We start from the raw sequence: 20,490 nt of genomic DNA, 5'->3' as shown, positions 1-20,490 counted from the left end.
GGGTCAATGTGATGCAGTGTCTGTGGACTAGGGTTGGGTCAATGTGATGCAGTGTCTCTGGACTAGGGTTTGTGCAATGTGATGCAGTGTCTCTGGACTAGGGTTTGGGGCAATGTGATGCAGTGTCTGTGGACTAGGGTTGGGGCAATGTGATGCAGTGTCTGTGGACTAGGGTTGGGTCAATGTGATGCAGTGTCTGTGGACTAGGGTTGGGGCAATGTGATGCAGTGTCTGTGGACTAGGGTTGGGTCAATGTGATGCAGTGTCTGTGGACTAGGGTTGGGTCAATGTGATGCAGTGTCTGTGGACTAGGGTTGGGGCAATGTGATGTAATGTCTCTGGACTACATATAATGCAGTACTCGTGGTGTGTGGGCTTGGATAATGCTCACCCAGATTATCTGAGGGCTTACTCGCTGCTTCTTCCTTGGGGAAAGCTTTCTCTTCTGATTCCGTGCCGCCGTTGCAGCATTCAGGTCCTGGTCTCGAGGGTCCTTCCGAAGGTAGAGTAGTGAGGTTCTTGGTCCCTTGTTGGTGGGTTTCCTCTCGATCCCAGACGGAATGCACAGTTCTTGAAGCGAAGAGAGAGAAATGGCAGCAAACTGCCTTCTCTTATACGTTACAGTCCATGCTTCTGCCTGTCAAAATAGAGTATTTCCTTTGTCTGGGGTGATTGTCTGAATGGCTCATCATCCCAGATCTTGCATTCGTGTATTCTGTTGATGGCTTCTGATGGCTTCTGCTTCCACTGGGTTTGGAACTTAATGGCAGTTCTTTATTCGATGCTTACAGTTATGTGACTTTACTCATGTCACCCTGCCCTCGCCCCTGCTGCTAACCACTAGTCTGTGGTTCTTCATTTCAAGGTGAGGAGTCACATGCGCCACATCCTCGAATGGAAGCCTCCAACTCAGTCCATCATGTGGGGGTGGAGAAGGGCGACGCCGAGGACGAGGAACCTCCATGGGAGGACCAAACTCAAGAACCTATTCCGGGGTGGTGGGGGTGGTTGGGCCAATGCAATCGACACCTCTTTTTGCTGCGGCCACTAGCTCGTCTGACGAAGAACCATTCTCAGGCTTTGAGCCATCCGAAGCCCCAAGGGTGAGTCGACAAAGCCGCTCTGCTGACAGACAGGCAGACGCACACCTGGATATGGTGAGACTGTCCAGGGAGAGCATTCAGCTCGCCCGACAGCTCCTGGAGGTCTTGGGTAGTATTCTCACAAGCATTGCGGCACTACCTGCGGCCATGAGGGAGGGCATGTCGCAGATTGTTGGTGCGAGCCACGAAACCACCTAGGTTGTCACTGCCCACGCGCAGTTGACGATCTCGATCTTTGACATTGCAGTCTCCAGTGTCACAGCACCCAGACCCACATCACCTGTGAGTGGTGAGGTCGAGCAAGAGCCTTGCCACTCAGACACCGGGCTTTCCATACCCCGAGCTTCTCCGGGGATCCACTCATGGTGTCTCCATTGTCTATCCCCCTTTTACAGCAGGTCTCTGGCCGCCGTGCTGCACGACGTCTTGGTACCACCTTGGGTACGGTCATGACGCGAGGGAGGAGGGTTAGGATGGGGGTGGGGGAAGGAGGGGTCGCAGGTAAAAGACGTTCGGTGCAGGGGTTGTTCTTTTGTTGTTTCATTATTTTGTTGTTTTGGTGTTGATATTTTATAAAAGTTTGTGAATTCATAATAATGTTTAATAAATTTTGTTCCACTTTTGAGAATCTTATTCAAGTTACAGTGTTTAATAAATCATCTTCAGGTTACAATGTTTAGTAAATCCTATTCAAGTTACTGTATGTTTAATAAATTATTTTGTTCACCAGAACCATTCCTGTGTAGTGTCTCATTTGCAGAATAAGAGGGGGAATAGTCAACATGGTGGGAGTGTGTGGCCAGGCAACGGCCAAAAGTGCCGTTCACTCTTCAAGCAAAGCATTGAATTATGAGCTGCTGACGTAAGGCTTTTGCAGTGGTGAAAGCTCCACGAGGCCTCCTCTGTGGTGGTGAGGGTGGTGGCATGGGTTCCTCGCCAGGCTCCTTGTCCTCCTCCTCCTCCTCCTCGTCCTACTCCCCCTCCTCCTCTCTCCTGAGGTGGTCCTGCAGCCCCAGTGGCAAATTCTGTTCCCTCATGATGGCTAAATTGTGTAGCATGCAGCACACCACAGTGAATTCGGAGACCTGCTGAGGGGAGTATTGCAGAGGGCCTTCAGAGTGGTACAGGCATCGGAAGTGCTGCTTGAGCATTCCAATTGTCTTTTCGACGATGTTGCGTGTGGCTATATGGCTGTTATTATAGCGATGTTTGGCTTCTGTCTGAGGGTTCCAGAGGGGCGTCATGAGCCAGGTGGTGAGCTGGATGCTGGCTGTAACCCCAGCATCCAGCTCTGGCCTTGTGGCTGACTCTCAAACAGGCATGAGACACTGCTTTCATGCAAAATGAAAGCATCATGGATGCTCCCTGGAAATTGGGCATTTACTGCCATGATGTGCTGAGTATGGTCGCAGACGATCTGTACGTTCAGGGAGTGGAATCCCTTTTGGTTGCGGTAAACCTCTAGATTGAAGAAAGGTGCTTGCAGGGCGACATGCTCACAGTCAATGGCAGCCTGAACCTTGGGGAAGCCAGCAATTCGTTCAAAACCTATAACCCTCTCATTCTATGCCTCCTTTGATCATTGGGAACTTTATAAAGTTAATCCTGCGTGCGGACAGTGCAGTAGTCACTTGGCAAATGCAGCGATGTGTAGAGTGCTGCGAGATGGAGCATATCTGCCCTGTTGATGCCTGAAAGGAACCGGCGGCATAGAAGACAAGTGCTGCAGTCACCTTCACCTCGACGGGCAGTTGCTGCTGGTAAGTTGTAGGTCTGCCTTTATGAGCTGGCATATCTCTGTGATCACCTCTTTTCAGAAGTGCAGCCTTCGATGCACTGTGCCTCAGAGAGCTGCAGGTATCAGCGCTGTTACCGGTAAACTTGTGGGGGTAAGGCCTCTTCCCCATACATCTGTGAGCTCCTCGATTACGCTCAAAATGCTCATCAATAAGCCTTATTCCAGCTTGACGCTGCATACAAAAAGCAGCCAAGAATAATGACTGATATAGTATAACCCCCATTTTTTAAAAATGTCCTTTAAAACGAACTTAACTCACATAAAACTTCACTGTATAAAATGCAGCCTACCATCTCCAAATCCTTTTTTGAAATGAACTTGTGCTCCGGTTTCAAGATGGCGCCATTAGCGTCGGGTGCCCCCTGAGTCCGATCTGGGTCCGACTTTTTTTCGAGCGAGCAATAAGAAGGGCGATATCGCCGAATTTACAGCCCGCGGCGATAGCGCAACGTTACACGCCGATTTACTTCATAAACGCTTTAAAACTTGGGTGGGTGATAACTTTTAGCACCGGCGCTAAACCACTGCCGAATTTTACGCCAGGGCGCAAAATGTTGTGCGACTCGTTAATTGACAAAAAAAATTGCTTTGCCCTGGCGGTAAAAACTCTCGCATTTCTAACCCAATGTTTCTAATTCTTGCATGAAGATAAAGATGAGTTTTTTTTCTGTTTTCCGTTTGATTACAGCTGCTTTTATGAAGTGACCGAGATGGAGTTTTAGAGGCCATTGCAGAAAATGGAACTGTTATAAAGAGCCAGCTTCAATGTAAAATAAAGCATAACAGTAAATGACGACAAAATGTACAGATCTTTTTAAGAATTGACGTAAAGTTATATAAAGAAAAGCTAGTGGACAAATTTTAAAAACTTGAGAAAAAACATATTGGCCTGTAATTTATGATCATCAGCGAAGCACAGGCATTATTCGCCGCTGGCCCTGAAGTAAGCTTCTCTCAAAAATCTCGCGCACTCTGTGGCAAGAAGGTCGGCTTTTCCGATGCTCAGTTGAGACCATCGTAGTTGAGTGGGAAATTCATAGCGTGAGCTGCAGTGATGTCAACAAGCTGTCTAAGCAGCTAATCACAATGCAGAATTCTCACAGACGAGGTACCAGCAAAGGAAGAAGCTCCTTTTATTCTGACTTTCTAAAAATGTTATAGAGAGCAAAACAAAGATTGGGGCTACCACATGGGAAAACAGTAAACCTAAAATAAAGATGAACAAACTTTAATTTTTTTTGAAGTTTCTTAAAAATTGTAATTTTTAGAAATTTGATACTCCATAAATTTAAAAATAGCTTTTCAGGGCTATAACGTTTGTTTACCAGTCAAAAAGTTGTTAAAACACCAGTTACACCTAACCAAACAAGATCTAACTTTTAATGGGGTATTTCACAGCCATCTTACTGCGGAAAAGCCCAAGTCTTCGTCAGTTTCATTGGTTTCCCTGAATGCAGAAATGGGAGTGCCAAAGCGCAGCTAGTGTCGGCGTTGTGAATTAATGACCGCAACTAAAGGATTACTGCGTTAGGATGCGCATATGCTAAATCCTGAAGTTATGGTCAGTTTTACCCACCGCAAATTCTGGGCCAAAGACTATGACCGCGATTTTGCCTAACTTGGCGGGAAACGTTGGTGGCGGGTTCCGACCCCACTTTAGTCTCCATCCCAGCCTCCCACACAACTTTCCCCTGATTGAGCTTGTTAAGCCCACTCAGCAAGGTTCCCGTACAATTAAAAGGAAGCAGGTCTGATGACGCCACTTGATGACGAGTCATCAGCCGGCTTCCGTAAAAGGAGCATGCATAAATTAATTTTGACTGTTGTGATGTCAGTGTTCTACAGCAGTATGCTGCGGATATGTGGTGGAAAGCTAATTTCAGGGTCGAATATGACACCAAGGTTGCAAACAGTCGAGTTCAGCCTCAGACAGGAGTTGGGGTGAGGGATGGAGTCAGTGTCTGGGGAACAGAGTTTGTGACGGGGACCGAAAACAATGGCTTTGGTCTTCCCATTATTCAATTGGTGAAACTTTCTGCTCATCCAGAACTGGATGTCGGACAAGCAGTCTGACAATTTAAAGATCGTGGAGGGTTCGAGAGGTAGAGCTGGGTGTCATCAGTGTACATGTGAAAACTTACGCTTTGTTTCCAGATGATGTTTGCGAGGGGCCACATGTAGATGAGAAATAGAAGGGGGCCAAGGATAGATCTTTGGGAGACACCAGAGGTAACGATGCAGGGGCGGGAAGAGAAGATGATTCTCTGGTTACGATTAGATAGATAAGAATGGAACCAGGCAAGTGCAGTCCCACCCAGCTGGACAACAGTGGAGAGGCGTTGGGGAAGGATAGAGTGGTCAATTGTGTCAAAGGCTACAGACAAGTCAAGAAGGACGAGGAGGGATAGTTTGCCTTTGTCACAGTCACAAAGGGTGTCATTTGTGACTTTGATGAGAGTTGTTTCGGTACTAGAAGGGAGTATTTGATAGAATGCTTAATCTGTAACCCAGGAATTATTGAGTTCATTATTACAGAAAATAGTGGTGCAGAAATGGTGAAATATTTTATTTATTGCATCAGGAATAAATTGATTTAGGAGAAAAAAATAAGCTTCTGATGTGTTTTTAAAAAAAAGTTATATTTTATAGATAGAATTGTGTTCTAATATTGGAAAGCCGAAATTACTGATAATTTCACTATTTGGTGGATAATTTTACCCGTCATTGCTGTCATAAGGACATTTCTGTCATTTTGAGGCTCCCTGCAATAAGAGGACTTAGTATTGTCGTCTTTCAGGCCTTTTTTTTTCATTAAAAAGTGCCAATGAGAGAAAATATAAGGATTAAAGTCTATTTCTGCTGTCATGTAATTGTCTTTTAAAATACAGGTTGGACTTCTCTGGTTTGGGACTCTCTGGTCCGGAAACATCCGTGATTGGGCCTGAGGGAGAGAAGGGTTTATTAAAAAAAAAAGTTTAGATGGGTTGGAGCGGCTGTCAGTCAGTCCGTGAGTGTGTTCGCTGATTGACTGAGGGAGCCGCCCATAGGTTGCCCGCACGCGTGCACACAGGAGCCCGGGTGCTGTCGACATGGTGTTGCTCATGGTGAGTCAAAGGATCGGCTGTCTTCTAATGATAGGAGTGTTGTACTACGTAGCCCACAATGTATTGTCATGCACTATCGTGGAAGTCACTTGGAACTGCTCATGGTATTGCGTAAACTGTGCTGTGCTGGATGCTGATGGCTCGGGTCTGGGAAGAGTGAAAATAATAGAGAAATAAAGGGCCCCTGCTGGAAACAAAATATGGAATAAATGGAAAATAATTAAGTTCCAAAAGAAATAATGCATAGGATTAGGCCTGGCTGTAAGTAAGTAAATGAATAGAAATGGCACTAGCGAGAAAGAATTAACTGAATAAATGCCAAGGACTGAGGCATGGAATAACAAAATATAAATGATGCAGGGAGGAAATAAGAATCGTGCAGGCTGAAAAAGCAGCTGAAGCTCAAAAGGTACTAGGGACAAAAATCACACAAGTAAGCGTAACCTTCTGTGATTCAGAAAATTCTCTGTTCCAGCACCGGTCAGATCCAGAGGGTGCTGGACCAGAGAGGCCCAACTGTATTAATACTGTATGGGACGGATTTTGCGGTCAGTGGCTGTTCATTATACTTGCACATGCCTATAGAGTTTCTATTAGCTTTTGCACTGGGAAGATCCTGTCAACCATCCACCTATGAAATGCAGTGCCCTATATAGAGCATATGGGACCTGTGTGAAGAGGATAAGCAACTGTGTGTCTCGTAAACCAATCAGATTGAAGAAGCAGTGCAATGTCTGAACCAAGAAGTGTTAGAATATTTTCATTGCCAAAGAAATTGTTTGGCAGTAATTAAGACTTATCATGCTATTAAAAAGATACTTACACTGGAATGGACAAGCCCTAACTTTTTCGAGTGAGTCGAGCAGAGTGTCGAGAGAGCACGGAGCAGCACAGGAGTGACCCCAAGTATTTAAACACCAGTGACCCCAAGCATTTAAACAGCAGTCTGGCAGAGCAGCAGCAGAGAGGGGAAAACAAACTGAGTAAATTTGGAAAAGTGAGGTCACAGTTGGCGGAGTGGAGAAGCCCCTGAAAGCCAAGTGAAGTCACGGCGAGCACGGATGTGTAACTTTGAGGGTGAGTAAACAGTAATAATATATTTGTTTTTTAAGCAGCCTACCTAATTTTAATTCAAGCTGTTAAACAAATAAATAAAAAAAACTAGAGATGGTAGGGTAGGCTATGACCTCCCACTGTAGTATGTGGGAGTTTGTGGATGACGAAACTGTACTATACTCTCACATCTGCAGGAAATGTCTTTGACTTCAGTCTCTCAGACAGAGTCATTGAGCTGGAGTGCCAGTTAGAGACAGCCCAAAACATAAAGAAGGGGAAGGAATTTCTGAATAGTTTTATCCAGAACACAGTCACACCCCAGAAGATAGCCGAGTAGCGGGTGACTTAGGAGAGGTTGGGAATGAGATTCCGCAGGCACGGGTCCTGTTCAACAGGTACAATGTACTCGCTACCTGTGAGGACAAGGGGAAAGACAGCCACACTGCTGATCAAGGCACTGTGGCTCAGAAGGCTGTCGAGGGTGGGGGAGGGAGGCAGTGAAGAGCAGAATAGAAATGTGATAGTGATATGGGATTCTATAATTAGGGGGATAGATGGCATCCTCTGCAGCCATGGACGAGAGTCCTGTAGCTTGTGTTGCCTACTCGGTGCTAGGGTTAGGGACTCTCGAGGTGGCTGGACAGCACTTTGGAAAGGGAGGGGAAAAATCCAGTTGTTGTGGTCCAGGTTGGGACATAGGTAGGTAAAGGGGGATAGACTTTCCACTTCACATCGCCCATATATTGCCCAAAACAGCTGGCTATTGCCCATTTTGAGCAAAAAGTGGAAACTCAGGCTGGAACATGGCCGGAAAATTACGCCCCCAAGTTTCGGCTTACATCGGCGAGCTGATCACTGAGGTGATCGCCCGCACGTTGCCGAGTGGAACTTTCGGCTCATCGCCAGGCTGATCGCTCGCCGAGAACATCGCAGGATAATAGTTGCTTTTCCTGGGCCTTCCTCACCGAACTGGGCACTACGTACGCCATTTTGAATTTCAGAGGAAGGGAGGAGGCAGCTAAAAAAAACTCAAGCTTATATATTGTGAGCTGTTTAAGGGTCTTTTACAGATAGATCCACTCACATTTATATATATTTAATTATACTAATAGCTTAGTAGATTAGGCATTTTTTTATTAAAAAGTGCATTTATAGCAAGTGAAAATAATTATTGATAGTGACGGGGTCTATGCTTTCTGTGCCATTACTCGTAACTGCTCACATGCTGGTTTCTGAAAGGATCAATCGAAGAGGTGGCAGAGTAATGTGGAGACAGAGGAGGCGAGTGTACAGCCAACGAAGGTACAAGGAAAAGCAATCTTACCTCAACTTGTCTGAAAACGAGTGTCTTAGGAGGCTGCGCTTCCGGAAGGAGGTCATTGATGAGATTTGCCAGCTCATCAAGGGGAATCTGCAGCCTTCCAGCACCATCAGAACCGCACTGCCCGTTGAGGTAAAGGTTACTGCGGCATTATCCTTTCAGTCTTCAGCTGATGACATCTGTGGTATCACTCAGCACGCCACACACTGCTGCATTCGGCAGGTGACTGAAACCCTTTACACTCGCAGGATGGACTTGGACTTTATAAACTTCCCTATGACCACGGAGGCACAGACCGGGAGAGCTTTGGGTTTCTCGAGAATAGCAAACTTCCCCAAGGCGCAGGAAGCAATAGACTGCATGCACATCGCCCTGAAAGCCCCTTTACAGAATGCGGGGATGTTTTGTAACAGAAAGGGATTCCACTCCCTGAATGTGCAACTTGTTGTCGACCACAACCAAATTATTATGACAGTAAATGCTACATTTCCAGGCAGCAACCATGATGTGCACATCCTACGTGAGAGTGCTATCCCTGACCTGTTTGTCAATCAGCCAGAAGGACACGGTTGGATGCTGGTGGATAAAGGATATGGCCTTGCCAGCTGGCTGATGACCCCACTGCGTAATCCAGTTACTGAAACCGAGAAACGTTACAACGAAAGCAGCATGGCTATACGCAACATCGTCGAAAAGACAATTGGAGTCCTAAAGCAGTGCTTCAGATGCCTGGATCACTCTGGTGGCAGCCTACAGTACCACCCTGACCAGGTCGCTGAATTTATTGTGGTGTGTCGTATGTTGCATAACCTAGGTATAAGGCGAGGACAACAAATGCCAGATGGGACTGCAGGTCCACCTCCAGAAGGAGGGGAGACGGAAGGAGGAGGCTGGTGAGGACCTTGGGGAGGACAAATCAGACTGGCGATGAAACCATGGTCCCACCACTCCCCTCACCCCCGCCCCCCACCCCCACCCCCAGAAGACCAGTGGGAGTTACGCGGCTGCAAAGCTGTTAGGTCAGCAGCTCATAAATGAACGCTTTGCATGAACTTATAGTCACATTTACAGTTACAATTACGGTTAAACAAAAGTTGCATTTGCGTTGAGTTATGTTTTAGCCTTGCCTGCTCTGGCCTGGCCTTTGTTGTACAACATTTGCATTAATGCTTAACTTAACTAAACTTATGTAATTATAAGACGATGCACAACAATTTTTAAATTCATTAAAAAATATTATTGCAAACAAAGAATTAAAAAAAAAATTAATCAACGCACCCCCACCCACCCTGCCCCACAACAATGAACGCAGATTAGTAGTAACAATTTAACACTTTAACATTCACACTAAAAAATTTAACAGTAACAGAATAAGCCAACATTGCAAAAACATCCCCCCTCCCTACCTATGGCCACGTTTCCCTCCAGGTCCTGCACCCTCCCGTGTCTTAGCACCACCCGCCTGTTTTGGTCCCCGGAGACAGAGATGACGCTGACGTGCAGCGGGCACCGGAAAGACTTCCTGCCATGGTGGGGATGTTGGAGTGGAAGACGAAGCTGGCGGTTCATCTTCTGAGTCAAGAGGAAGTGTCTCCTCCGTACTCAGTTGAGTGCTCGGGGTTATACTCTGATCCAACATGACAGCTTAGGGTGCAGTGTCGTGTTCAGCCAGCAGCGCATGCCGAAGGGCATTTGTTGCGGCGGTTTGTTCATGCATCCCTTCCAGGGTCTGCTATGCTACCTCCAGTAGCTCGACTAACACAGCAGACACCTGTGAAAAGTCACATGCAAACTGAGAGAACCCCTGGAGAAGCTCTCGACCGTCTCCGTGCACATGGAGATCAAGCCCTCACTGATCGTCTGAGGGAGGCGATTGCTGACCGCGCTGACCCGGACCGTGGGGTCGGCATGCGCAATATAATGCGCCTTGGTTGCTGGCTACACGCCGCTTGGTCCCGGTGCCTTTTCACACTCAAATGAGATGACCACAGGTTCATCCGCCTCAACAATTGTCTGCTGCTGCTGGTGCTCCTCCTCCTCCTCCTCTTCTTCCTCGGGCTCAGTGGTGGTGTCACGCTCCTCCTCCTCCTCCTCCTCCTGTTCACCAGCTGCAGGTGTTGCACTTTGACCAGCCTTTCAGGATGACCTTAAAAGCACATTTGAGCTTACTACAGAGCTTATTAGAACAGAACGGTGCACATTAATGAGAAACGTTACATATCAATACATTTCATACCCCAGAAAGCTGTAGCAGCTGCATCCCCTGCTTCTTATGTACAAAGGCTGCATGCATGACATGAGATGACATGACATGACATCATTCGCATATTGCATTATAATTACAGGACATTACATTACTTTTTAATACTGTTTGACACATTACTCATGAGCCACATAGCTGGGCTCCGCCATACTGCAGGTGATGGCCGAACGGCTTTCATGGCTGCACGCTCCTCCAGGTTGGCCAAAGGTTGAAGTTGAGCAGAGCCCCCTCCGGAGCACCTTTGCTCAGCGCAGTTGTTAGATATCTTCTGCAAATGAAAAAAGAGCATAGCATAAACTAATTGACTAGGTAGTATCGTGGAGTCACAACAGTTTAAAATGTTACATGCTGCAGCTTGACACACATACATCTCTCTATACTGCAGCAGCCAGAGAGACTTCCATCCCATCAGACACTCCCAGGGCAGGAACAGTACAGGTTAGATACAGATTAAAGCTCCCTCTACATTGTCCCATCAAACGCTCCCAGGGCAGCTACAGCACGGGGTTATTTACAGAGTAAAGCTCCCTCTACATAGTCCCAGGTTCAGAGCCTTGTCCGGATCTTAACATGGAGTTTATGTAATACATGTATGAATAAAAAACTTAAATTCAATCCAGGAGATTCATTATTATAATTACAGTTTGCATCAGTACAATATAAAATGTAACTTTCTCTTGCTGCAGCTACCAAGCTGTTCCAGCGCTTCTGGCACTGGTCCAACCCCCTCGCCTCATGGGAAGCCGAGGACACCACGTCTGCGATCTCCGCCCAAATTTTCCGATACACACAGTGGGAGTTTCCCGTGAGCACCCCGAGTCAGTTGACCTCACCGGGACTGCACTTCATCAACAAGGGCCTCATTGGTTCGTCAATGAAGGGTTTCGCCTTCTTTCTCTCCCCCCTCAGCATCATGATGCATTTCAGACATAATATATAACTTTTAACTGTATATTATAACGTATAAAATCTAAAGTATATTGCAAAGTCTGTCAACTATCTGTAAACCTCTGTAAAACTATGTTTCTCTTCTTTCCTCCAATTCACTGTCTCCTCTCTCTCTCTCTCTCTGCCCCTCCCTGTGCCTTCTGCGCATGTGTGGATGACCCCTGACCACCTGAAATGCGGAAAACCAGTTACCAAGAAAAAGAAATTGCATGCGCAGAAGGCCATTGCTAGGGAAGCTTTTGCCTTCCACATTACTGGCCATTCGCTGGGCGCATGTCACATTGCTGACCTTTCACATCGCCCATTTCACATTGCTGGCCTATCGCTGAGTGGAAAATCGCGATCCAAAAAATGGGCAATGTTCCAGCGATCGGTAAGGCTGAGACATCGACTATCGCTGGAACATAGCCCATTTTTTGAGCGATAGCCAACAAAGTGGAAGGTCTAGCCCAAGGGGTAGATCCTGTTGAGGGTGTATCAGGAGTTAAGAGCTAAATTGAAAAGCGTGTCTGGATTATTGCCCGAGCCTTGTGCAAATTGGCATAGTGACAGACAGACCAGTGGAGTTAACACATGGCTGAAGGGTTGGTGTGGAAAAGAGGGGTTTCTTTTCATGGGACACGGGTACCAGTACTGGGACAGGAAGGAGCTGTAATGATGGTACTGGCTCCACCTGAACCAGAATGGGACCAGTGTCCCAGTGCAAAAGGTAAATAGGGAGGTGGCAAAAGCATTAAACTAGTAGACGGGGGCGCAGGGAGGGGGAAGAGAACTACAAGAAGTAAAACAAGCCTAAATGTAAAAGAAACCAGAGAGGAGAGCATAGGACAGATTAAGCTAAGGGAGGACATAAATGGCTTGGGAATAAATAGAGTTAATAGAACAGGAGTGTAAAGGGATAGTTAAAAATAAAGTGAGGAATTGTTATTAAAAATGAGTTATACTGTCTGTACAGCAATGCGTCCTTAATAAAACTGGGGGAACTGGAGGCGATAATACATTACGAGGAACCAGACAGAGTAGAGATTACGTAGACATGGCTGCAGAAAAATCAGGACTTGGAATTAAACATTGCAGCATATAACATTTAGAAAAGGAGAGGGGGAAAAAGGAGAGATGGAGTAGCTGTACTTACTAGAGATAACAGTAGAAAAAAGTGACACAACCATCAGTAAGACAAATAGAATTCATGTGGATCGAGATAAAAAATAATAAAAGATCAATCACAATCATGGGGTAGTGTGTGGAAAAAGAAATATGCAAACAAATGAGTAAAAAAAACCTTCAATAATAATCGTGGGGGATTTCAACTGAAATTCATTGGCCGGAAGAGAGAAAGGGACTAAGAGTTCCTACAGTGTGTACAGGACTCCTTTCTAACCCAGTATGTAAGAAGCCCAACAAGGGAGGGTTTGCTGCTAGATCTAGTAATGAGGAATGAACCAGAGCAGATAAGAGAAGTAAATGTTGGGGAATATCGAGGCATGAGAAGGACATGAGCATGACAAAGACCAGGGTAATAGATTGGAGAAAAGCCAATTTTGAGGTGCTGAGCATTGAACTTGTGAAAATAAAATTCACACTATTGGCAAACATTGATGTGGAACAGCAATGGGAAACATTTTAAAACAGTGTTCATTAGAGTCCAGGAAAAATATATTCAGCTAAGAAGCAAGAACAAATTAAACGCTAATGAGATACCACGGATGAATAAAGACATAATGGAAAAATTGAGCGTAATTACATAAACAGCAGGGCAGAGCAGGACAAGAGAATACAAAGAGATTGAGAGAAGTCGAAAAAAAATTAGGAAGTCAAAGATGATCTATAATAAATTATCAAGGAACATAAAGCAAAATAGTGTAATATTCTACAGGCACATAAAGAAAGAGGAAAGTCGGGATAGGAATAGGGTCACGAAGGGATGGACAGGATAAAATCATGAGCAACAATAGCGAAATGGTAAAATATTAAACAACTACTTTGCTTCAGTATTTACCAGGGAGATGTATTAGATGGACATGACTTTGTAGGATGAGATTAGAAATATTAGGGCAGAATTTGCAGTGGGTATAATGGCGTTCATACCAACTTGGAAATTGACCCCAAGTTCGAGATATCCACATACACTAAATTCTGAACTTGTGATCTGTCAAGTTAGGACTTGACACATGGTGTGCACCGCTGAGGAAATGTCCATTGTTGCCGCAGAGTTGGACTAATTGCCCACCAACTGCCTAGCAATTATGGACAAAAATGCTACGGTTAATGAAAGCAGGTGCAGGAGCCTGTTTCACTGCAGGTTAAGCCACGTTAATGATGAAAGTAAATAAGAGTGTACAACCAGCTAAGGTGGTTCAGCAATAGCTAAATTCCTTTAAGGAGTGTTTTTAAAAAAAAAATTATCAGAAGTTTGTTTCAATTTAGACAGGCAATAATATAATTTGATATCTTGAATAAATACGGTACAATTTACTATAATACAGTTTAATTAATGAAAAGAAAAATTGAATCAGTTTGCATTAACCCCGCCCGCCACATTTATATATAAAAGCACACTCCTTTTTCCTCTGTTGCCTTATTCTGTAACTTGATTCCCCTGTGTACCATATCCATTGAACAATTAACTGGTTTCCACAAATCTGTCAAGAGGAAACTCGGGCGTTTCCATTGATTGGAGCACCAGGCCCATGTGATCCCAGGTACGCTTCCGCACAAGCTACGCCCCCGGGATCCGTGGGCCATTATGCTACCCACGAGTATGCAGCATCAGCGAGCAGGTTCACGAAGGAGGGTCCCCATTAGGTAAGTTTGTATTCTATTCAGATGCCGGCGGCGTACTCTAGGTACACCGCCGATCGCAAAATCTGCCCTGATATAATTGCAATTAAAATAAAGCGGAGAAATATTAAATAAACGAATCAAACTCAATTTGCATCCGTGCATTTTAAAAGAATCTAGAGAAGAGATAGCAGAGGCACTGTTACACATATTTAATAATTCGTTAGAAAAAATATGGTGGCAGAGGACTAGTGGGTAGCTAACGTTTTACCATTATGAAAAAACTGAGACCTAGTTGAGGGCAGGCATTGGGATGGTCAGAAGTCCACGTTGTGGCAGGAGGAGAGGTCAAATAGGTCAGAGTGACCACAGTCATTGTGCACACCACCTGCTCGACAGAGACTCCGCCGTTTGAGTGGGCCCAGAGTGTCGCCGGAGGGTTGAAGGGCCGGACGTCGCCGGAGGGTTGAAGGGCCGGACGTCGCCGGAGGGTTGAAGGGCCGGACGTCGCCGGAGGGTTGAAGGGCCGGACGTCGCCGGAGGGTTGAAGGGCCGGACGTCGCCGGAGGGTTGAAGGGCCGGACGTCGCCGGAGGGTTGAAGGGCCGGAGCGTCGCCGGAGGGTTGAAGGGCCGGAGCGTCGCCGGAGAGTTGAAGGGCCAGAGCGTCGCCGGAGGGTTGAAGGGCCGGACTTTTGAAGGGAAGGCTCGTGAGGGCGAGGAGTGAACCTGTAGTTGAAGCTGGTCGCAGGCTCACCGCCGTTGACATCGCTGGGGGTCGGTTGGAGCAGCTGAGTCGGCCAGTGGGGAGCAAGAGTCCAGTTGGAGGGCCCTTAGTAGGAGGGAGGTCGACCTGGAAGGTAAGTCGAGATTGGAGGATGGGAGTGGGCAGTGGGCCCTTGCAGCACAGGTTTTAGGGGTAGGAAAGATACTTTGGGGGTAGAAGTTAGGGCCAGAGGAGGCTTAGACAGTGGGGGTGGGGGACGGGGGGGAAGATTGAGGGAGAGAGAGGTGAAGGATGGCAGCAGATGGCCAGGGGAAGGTTTGTTCGGGGAGAGCTCCCTAGGGAGCTGCTATCCCATTTACCATCTTGCCAGCCATTGGGAAAGTCATCGCTAGAATCCTCCTCAACCTCTTGCAGTTGTCTGTGGCTGAGGTGCTCTTCCTGGAGTCACAGTGCGGATTTCGTTCACTGTGGGGTACAACAGACATGATCTTTACGGGTGCAACAACTGCAAGAGAAATGCAGGGAACAGCAGCAACCCTTGTACATGGCCGCCTTTGATCTCACAAAGACCTTTGACACTGTTAACCGCGAGGGACTATGGAGCATCCTCCTCCGTTTTGGCTGCCCCCAAAAGTTTGTCGACATGCACGCCGTGATCCTGACCAACGGATCCACCACAGACCCAATCAACGTCCGAACCAGGGTCAAGCAGGGCTGCATCATCGCCACGCCAACCCTCTTCTCGCTCGTCTTTGCTGCAATGCCCCACCTCACACTCAACAAGCTCCCCGCTGGAGTGGAACTAAACTATTGAACCAGGGGGAACCTGTTCAATCTTCGTCGCCTCCAGGCCAGATCCAAGACCATCCCATCCTCTGTCGTCGAACTACAATGCGCGGATGACGCTTGCGTCTGCGCACCATTCAGAGGCTGATTCCAAGTCATCGTCAACATCCTTACCGAGGCATGTGAAAGCATGGGCCTTACACTAAACATCCAAAAGACAAAGGTCCTCCACCAACCTGACCCCGCCACACAGCACTGCCACCTAGTCATCAAGATCCACGGCGCAGCCCTGGGCAACGTGGACCACTTTCCATACATCGGGAGCTTATTATCAGCAAGGGCAGACATCGACGGCGAGGTTCAACACCACCTCCAGTGCGCCAGCACAGCCTTCGGCTGCTTGAGGAAGAGAGTGTTCGAAGATCAGGCCCTCCAATCTGGCACCAAGCTTATGGTCTACAGGGCTGTAGTGATACCCGCCTTCCTGTATGGCTCAGAGACATAGACCATATATTGTAGACACCTCAAATCTCAAATGGAGAAATACCACCAACGATGCCGCCGCAAGATCCTGCAAATCACCTGGGAGGACAGACGCACCAACATCAGTGTTCTCGATCAGGCCAACATCCCCAGCACCGAAGCACTGACCACACTCGACCAGCTCCGTTGGGTGTGCCACATTGTTCGCATGCCCAACACGAGACTCCCAAAGCAAGCGCTCTACTCGAAACTCCTACACGGCAAATGAGCCCCAAGTGGGCAGAGGAAACGTTTCAAGGACACCCTCAAAACAACCTTGATAAAGTGCAACATCTCCACCGACACCTGGGAGTCCCTGGCCAAAGACCACCCTAAGTGGAGGAAGTGCACCGGGAGGGCGCTGAGCACCTCGAGTCTCATTGCCGAGAGCATGCAGAAAACAAGCGCAGGCAGCGGAAGGAGCGTGCGGCAAACCAGACTCCCCACCCACCCTTTCCTCCAACCACTGTCTGTCCCACCTGCGACAGAGACTGTAATTCCATATTGGACTGTTCAGTCACCTGAGAACTCACTTTTGGAGTGGAAGCAAGTCTTCCTCGATTTCGAGGGACTGCCTATGATGATGATGATTTAAGAAGGGAGTTAGAACATGTCCAGGAAAATAGATTATTTAGCTCAACGTTGGTGGTAGGAAAGTAATGGAATCCCTACTAAAGAGGAAAACAGAAAAACATGTAGAAACCAAAAACATAATGAGGAATAGTCAGCATAGATTTCAAAAAGAAAAGTCTTGCTTGACCAACCTCATTGAATTCTTTGAAGAGATAACAAAGAGAGTAGACAAGGGTAATGCAGTCGATATAATTTATTTAAATTTCCAAAAGACCTTCGATGTCACATAACAAACCAATGAATAAGGTCACAGTATGCAGAGTCAGGGGACAAGTAGCATAATGACGAGCTAGCTGGCTTCAAGACAGAAAGCAGAGAGTAGGGGGTAAACGGTAGCAATTCAGAGTGGCAGAAGGTTCCACAAAGTTTAGTGCTGGGACCAGCGATCTGGAAGTCCTACGCAGGCCGCTCACTGGCTTGTCAACGTAAATAACTGTGCATGTGCAAAAAATTGAATGGGCTGCACAGCCAGTTAAAGGGCCCGCACCCCAAAAATAAAATTACAGGGAAGATTGGCTCGGACCACTGTTGTTCACAATTTAGATTTAGACTCTGGAATCCAAAACACAATTTCTAAATTTGCGGATGACACCAAATTGTGGAATGGCGGGGGGAGAGGGAGATTGTCAGTACTGTGGAGGACTGTAACAAATACGTGACGACATTTATTAACTTGCAGAATGGGCATATAATTGGCGTACAAATTTTAGCACCGAAGTGTGAGGCATTACCTTTTGATAAGAAAAATAAGGAGGTCACATATTACTTGGAAAATAAGAATCTAAATGGGGCAAAGGGATCTGGAATACACAAATCACTCGAAGTATTGACGCAGATTTATACAGCCTTAGAAAAAGTAAACCAAGCACTCGGGTTTATTTCTAGAAGGATAGAATTGAAAAGTAGAGAAGTTATGCCAAACTTGTACCGAACCTTGGTTAGACCACACTTGGAGTACTGCGTACAGTTCTGGTCACCATATTATAACAAGGATATCGAGGCACTAGAGAGGATGCAAAAAAAGATTTACAAGGATGATACCAGAAATGTGAGGTTATACCTAACAAGGAAAGGATGAACAGGCTGGGTCTCTTTTTTTTCTCTTGAAAAGAGAAGGCTGAGGAGTGACTAATACAGGTCTTTAAAATTATGAAAGGTTTTGATGGAGTAGACACAGAGAGAATGTTTCCACTTGTGGGGAAGAGCAAAACTAAAGGTGATTAATATAAGATAGTCACCAAGAACTCAAATACAGAATTCAGCAGAAATTTCTTTACCCAGAGAGCAGCGTGAACGTGGATCTCGCTCCCACAGGGAGCGGTTGAGGCGAATTGTATGGATGCATTTTAAGGGGGGGTCTAGATAAGCATATTAGGGAGAAGGTTATGCTAATACAGTGAGTTGAAGAAGGCTCGAGTGGAGCATAAATACTGGCATTGATTGGTGGGGCTGAATGGCCTGGGCTGTATATTCTATGTAATTCAATGAGCTAGAAGTTCCACTCCATTTCTGCCAGTTTTTTTGGTGGTGTTGCTCGTTTTCGGCGGAAAACCACCCGGCGAAAATTTCCACTCCATTTCACCTCTGCTGGCGGTTTTGAAATATCACTGGGGAGCGGACCGCCGGCATGACCGCTGAAAATACAGCTACCGCTCAACAGTGACCCATAGGTAAGATTGAAAAAACGCCCACGAAAAGCAGCCGGAGCTGGGCAGCAGCTAAGTAGCCGTGCAAAGAAAGGTAAGTTAAAGTGTTCCTATAATTCTTTAAAAAGGGTCTTGAGAATGTTTTCTGATTTTTTATTTTTGTTTCTTGGAAAAAATATTTTTTGTGTTTTCCCCCCTCCTGAGGCCCAACTGAGTCTAAATTTGAGTAAGTACCACCCATTTTGATTAAGGACTGCCCAATTTGCCCAGGATCGCGTTTAACCGCCGAGAATCTGCGTGTAAGATCCATTTTCTCGCTGGGAGGTAATATTTTTTTGTGCAATTTTTCGCCACCGTTAATTTAACAATCTTAGTGATCTTTTGGGCAGCAATCCGGCGGTGGCGGGTTTTATGGAAGTTCTAGCCCTATGAGTTTAGTCCTTATCGATCAGTTAAGTACAGTAGCTTCACGCTCTTCACTGTATTTTAATGGTGAGTCTCTTGGTGAGATACTGTTATCGCGCGGCTTTTAGTTGGACAGCAACTTCTGGATTTCCATGTTTAACTACATATGTACAGTTGCTAAAAGTTGCTGTCCGATTTCCACGTAAAAGTGAGAGCTGTTAGCCTCAATGTTATTTCCACTGCAAATTGCAGCCCAATATTATTTTAGTGCCTTCAATTGGCTTTTGACTTTGAATGCTGTGAGGGTCAATTTTGTATAAAGTCCACCTAAACTTGGTCAGTGTGATCAGTTGCCAGGCAGCAGCTGTGCTTTCATCAATTTTTTTCACTGTTCATCAAGAAAGCTAAATTCTAACATGAGTAGAATTTTGGTTGAATTAAACAAAAACAAGCTGAATCTCGGCTGGCTCATCAATTTCTTCTCTGTATAATATGCAGCTTGCTTTCCCTCAAGGGGCAGTATGGCCTTCTCCTGCTCCTATTTCTTATGTTCTTAACACTAGTTGAAGAAAATACTCCAAGTGGTGTACGGCTTTGAAGCTGAGCTTGCAAGAACCATTTAGTTAGAAATATTAAATAATCTGAAAAATATGATTTTGATACCTTGGTACAGAAGCTCCAAGATAAATAATTCATTTCTGAAATTTTTGCAATCTCTGATTCAGATTCTCATTTTCCAGTATATATGTTTTTGTAGTGCTTATTTATATTGGTGAGCCATTACATTTTATGCCTGAGTGGACTCACTGGCACAGTATTTTTTCTTTCAGAAATAATTCAGCAGGACACCCATGTATTGTTGAGAATAAAAGATTGTAAAAGGAACCTGTGTGTAATTAGTGTGTGGTGATGGATTTCTCCAGTAAGTAAGAGTTCAAATGCATTATACCAACATATTTTTAATGGAGAAAAGATATTTAAAGAAAAAACACTATAAATAAAGTATACTGGTGAAATCAGTGCTAAGATTTCCCACTTTATCATTTGTGTTCATTGAAGTTATTGTGCTGTGCCCAAAGTATGGTAGAATTCTTTATTAAGATGGAGAGTGACACAGTTAATTCAGAGACTGGGGTCCTGAACTTAAGGAAAGGTAACTTCGATGGTATGAGATGTGAATTGGCTAGAATAGACTGGCGAGTGATACTTAAAGGGTTGACGGTGGGTCGCCAATGGCAGACATTTAAATATCACATGGATGAACTTCAACAATTGTACATCCCTGTCTGGAGTAAAAATAAAACGGGGAAGGTGGCTCAACCGTGGCTAACAAGGGAAATTAGGGATAGTGTTAAATCCAAGTAAGAGGCATATAAATTGGCCAGAAAAAGCAGCGAAC

At 45.8% G+C, this 20,490-nt stretch overlaps 1 protein-coding gene across 4 annotated transcripts in view; it reads left to right on the top strand.

Annotated features, from left to right (window-relative positions):
• The window catches only part of LOC139270369 (lysine-specific demethylase 4C-like), a 632,979-nt gene that overhangs the window by 166,028 nt on the left and 446,461 nt on the right, over positions 1-20,490 (top strand). The gene's annotated exons all lie outside the window — the stretch shown is intronic.

Source organism: Pristiophorus japonicus, chromosome 1 (assembly GCF_044704955.1).
Source record: "Pristiophorus japonicus isolate sPriJap1 chromosome 1, sPriJap1.hap1, whole genome shotgun sequence".
Classification (NCBI taxonomy): Eukaryota; Metazoa; Chordata; class Chondrichthyes; family Pristiophoridae; genus Pristiophorus; species Pristiophorus japonicus.
This window is presented reverse-complemented; position numbering and strand designations above follow the sequence as displayed.